This window comes from Alexandromys fortis, unplaced genomic scaffold (genome assembly GCF_014885135.2).
Source record: "Alexandromys fortis isolate MF-2015 unplaced genomic scaffold, M_Fortis_MF-2015_v1.1 scaffold_145, whole genome shotgun sequence".
Lineage (NCBI taxonomy): Eukaryota > Metazoa > Chordata > Mammalia > Rodentia > Cricetidae > Alexandromys > Alexandromys fortis.
In genome coordinates this window covers 4,362,309-4,367,191 of record NW_026068049.1, presented here as the reverse complement: position 1 = coordinate 4,367,191, position 4,883 = coordinate 4,362,309, and positions in this window count along the sequence as shown.

Below are 4,883 nucleotides of genomic sequence, written 5' to 3'. Positions count from 1 at the left end.
AGGTAGAAGAAGAGAGGGGAAGAAGGAAGGGGAGTGGACAAAAACGCATAGCTCAATAAAAACAAAAGAATTCTGTGTCAAAGTTGGGTGGCAAGGAAATGGGAGAGTGTGGATCTTAGAAGAATTGGAGGACTTGAATATGATCAAAACAAATTGTACACAACTCAAAACTCAATGAAATGCTTACATTTTATCAGTGTAGCTAAGATGAAAGAGAACTGCTATGTCACACGTACCAGAAAGTACCAATCTAAGGGTCGTCCAGATCATTTTAACATTCAGTTAAGTTGTTAGAAAGACACCAAATTTGGAAAAGATAATGTATTGGCAGTCATATTCTGTTATTGCAAAAGTACACAAATTAAATAATACTTGGCCAGGGGTGTGTGGTCTCAGGATAAAGCCAAGAGCACCCAGGCACAGGCTCCCAGTTGTTTGGAACTCATGGAGTCAGTCCGACAGGACTTACTCTTAACAATGCTTTGTGGCAATATACAAACCTAGACATATCTTCAAAGAAGGCATCTTTTTTTATATATGGGAAAAAAGTTTATTGGGAAGGGAAGGGAAGAGAAGGAGAGAGATAGAGAGGCAGTGACTTGCCTCTTCAGAGAAATGTCAGAAAGAGCAAGAAGGCATCTTAATTGAGAAAATATCTCTATAAATTTGGCCTGTCAACAAGCCTATGGGGTACTGTTTTCATTAATTATTGATGTTGAAAAGCCTGAAAAGCCCAGCCCACGGTGGTGGGTGGTGCTAGATTGTATAAGAAAGCAGACTGTTCATACTATGGGGAGTTATCCAGTAAGCAGCACCCTTCATGGTCTCTGCTTCAGCTCCTGCATGGAGCTCCTGCCTTGGAGATCTCATTTTTCCTCAGTGATGTTGTTTGACCTGATTTTCTTAAGTTGAACTAAACTCTGTCCTCCCCAGTTTGCTTTTGGTCACAACATCAGTAACTCATAGCTAGGACAGAAATCACACAAGCCTAAAAGGCATCTTCATTCGCATTGCTAGTCACATTTCTTTATCTCCCTTAATGGTTTTGAAACAGGGCATTTCCTTCAGTAATGCCTCCTTCATGAAGCTGTAGATGGCAGAGGATAGACTATTCCAGTCAGAATACGAGCCTGGTAAATAAACATCCACTTACGTGGATATTCATTACCTACTTACTTTTTATTGTTTAAAACAACAACAACAACAAAACATGCTTCTCACATGCCCCCCCTTTAGATATTGGGGTTTTGAATCTGAACTTTACAGATTATCACATGAGAACAGTGAAGATAAAAGAAAACACTTCACCCTTTGTGTTCCAGATAATGGCTTAATTTAAAAAAAAATCTTTCTTTGTGTGGCTTATATAATCCTTAGAGATGTCCCTTTGCTGACCTATGTCAAGGCCAGGCACATTCCTCCAAATTTCCGCACATGCAATTGAATAGCTGAACTGTTAAGCCACTGATCAAGCAGAACAACCTCCCTCTCTTTTCTCCAAACTCAGAACCATAGCACCTCCTCACACTGCTCTAACCTAAACCTCTCCAGAGAACAGTCTGTCACATGGTAACTAATTTTTGCACATTCTGACCCACTATTCAATCTTCCTACTTCTTTATCATGTACACCCAATTCTTTCTGGCCTGGTTACTTTCATCTATACACCATTAGCCAATGTATTCTCCCTCCCTATTTCATTAGTCCCTCCCTTGTTGCAATAATCCCTCTCTCTTCTTTAAAATAATCACTATGATTAAAATCTCACTTTACTATCTTGATCTGTTTTTAATTTGATAGATCCTGTTGAATGTTGAACTTATATAGACTATGCAATTTACTTAGATTAATGAAATTAGGTTAAAATTCACAAGAAAGAATACCTTTATACATGTAGGCATTCATAAAGACTAAACAAATACACATGAAAGCACAGCTAATTGATAATTGATCTTTGTGAATAAAAGCGTATACTTTTATATCTATGAATTACTGGGAAACCCAAACTCTAATTACACTTGCCAGTTTTAGCAGTATTTGACATCCTAGTCCCCTATGGATGGCCTGCCTCAGATACTGCTCAATTGACAGTGTTTGCCTACCATATACGTGCCTCTAAGTTAGCTCCAAAAGTCACGGTAAGACAAATAGTATAGAAGTTTACAGAAGTCATTTCTTAAATGAAGATGTCAGAGTTCTAACGGTGTATACAGTCTTAGATGTAGTGAAATAGAGAGATTAATAACAATTAGAGCATGTTTTACAAAGAACTTGAGCTGGGCAGAGGTGGCACATACTTTAATCCCAGCACTTGGGAGGCTGAGTCAGGTGAATCTTTGTGAGTTTGAGGCTAGTCTGGTCTACAGAGCAAGTTCCAGGACAGGCTCCAAAGTTACACAGAAAATCCTGTCTCAAAAAACAAACTAACAAAAAAGAATAAACTTTTAACTTATATATAGTACAACCTACCAAGATGCAGATTCATAATGCCCATGTTTTAACTCGGGAATTTGTTTATTTAATGTTCTGCAACTATAGAATGCTTTCAGTCATCAACACAGGCTGACAACTGGTTAGTGAATCGTGTTATATTTTTATAGAGTCTAATTTTGATAACTATGGTTCAGGATGAACCTATTTCATATTGAAATAGAGACAGGTTCAGTACTTTGTCACAAGTGGCCTAAGAAAAAGAAGAATGGGAATTCAAATTCAAGTCTGTCAAAGGTCATATTTTTCGACACCGTGCTGCATCAGACCCTTTTTATACCCAAAAAGTCATTACCAAGGTATAATATTTGGAGCTCATGAAGAAAAGCTTTTGTATATACCTCATGAATACAGACAATATATTGTGTTTGAGAGGGCATAATGAGTATACATTATACACATCAATAAATAGCAGTATGACATCCTTTTAAAGCATAAAAAGAAAGTGCAAAAAGAACTTTGGAACGACTTTCATACATTTTTAATGAAAAATATAAAGACAGCAATTGGATCACTTTACCTAAATGACCACATTTAGCCCTGTAACTTTTCAGTTTAGTAGTTTATGTCCGGACAGTTCTGTGACCTCCCATTATTCCATCCTTGACTGTATTTTGTGACTATCTCTTATGGATTTCAGTATGGGTGAAGTTAAAAAACTAGGATACAATCACACATAGGGTAAAGAACCCTCCTACCATTTTCTGTCATTTTGTATGCCAGCCCCTTGGGAGCTAACATGTACCCTCTCTGAGTTGGAGGCTTGAGATTACATACTATGTCATATGCAGAGATTTCATTTCTCTTTTTGGAGAGTTAATAATTGTCAAAACATGAAACAACTAACTTCCTTAACTGACATACATATATTCCAGGAAATAATACTGATAATATCTGGCAATTATCCTACACATTCAGAGGAACAATTAGGAAACAGTGATGGCCATATTTCTTTGTTATTTGTTACCCTCTGTCTCCAGGTGCAGCATTAATCATGGGACAGATGTGTTCATAAGGACTGGAATCTAGTAAGCTGTCACAGAGATCGAGGGCATTCAAGTCAGGTGAATTTGAATCCTCTCACTGACTTTGATTAGATCACTCAACTCCTTAAAGCTACCGTTCCCTCATTTGTAACTCTAAATAATCACAGTATGGTCATAATAAATAACAGTATTGTCTGTACAAAGTATATTCTGTACAAAGAAGTACTGTTCTTTGTTTGTCCTAGTAGCTGCCTCTTTTAAACTGCTCAAATGTTCAAGACTTGAATGAGAAGATTTTCATCCTGCTTGACAAATGAGGTTACCTGAGACTGGGATATAGCAGTCCTAGGTCTTCGCAAGCAAAGGAAACTTTAGTTATGTGTGAGGAGTAATTAGTATCCTCTCACTAAACCATGCGATGTACAGAGCATCATTGAACAACAAATTTAAGTTGCAATGGCAGCCCTGCTAAAATATATAGCTAACCACATCCTTACCAAGACTCCTGATCTCTTTGTGCTCACTGTTTTCACCCATGCAATGGCAGAATTTGTTTTAAATGGTCACATGATTCTTCTCAGTTCATTGTTAGTAAGACTGACTCTTCAAAAAGTGTGAAGTACATAAATCATTCTTTAAATTTTTAATCTAACTACTAATTTGATAGATATCCATTAAGGACTGAGTCCTGTCCCAAGCACTGAAGAGGTGGAGGTTCCACAGTCAAATAGAAAGTAGCTGTCCATGTATGTGCATGTCTTTAGTCATGGTATTTAGAACTCAAGAAACGGAGACAGGCAGATCTCTGTGAGTTCCAGGCTAACCTCGTCTACAGAGGAAGTTCCAGGCCAGCTAAGGACAGAAAGTGAGATCTTTTCTCAAAAATAAAACTAAAATACAATGAAGAGTAGAAAGGAAACATCCTCACTTTCAAGAATTTCGGTCTGATGTGAGAAAAAAAAAATGATTAACTAAGCATGAACTGTGGTGGTAGCAAGTGAACACTTGAGGGGAAGTGCCGTCAGGAAGCGATGTGCAAAAGATTAGTCGCTGCGGTCTGATAACCAACTTCCTTTGCACAGACCTGACACAGCAAGGAAAAACGCAAATTTCTTTCCTGAGCAACTGAACTAGAAACAGCTTCTCCTCTGGTTAGAAGTGTATAGAAAACTGACAAATTAGGTGATAGCAAGAAAGGTTCCTCTTCAAAAAAAAAGAGGGACCTTGTTAACGAAAGAAAAGGGGTGGATGGAAGATACAGAACCTTACATGTTCACCAGGGGCTGCATGCTCAGCATCCATCACAGTGATTCAGTTACTTATATATCATACTCTTCGTATTCTTATCATTTTTTCTATGTCAACTAAAAAGTAAAGGCTCAATAAAGTTTATATAGAGATAAGATA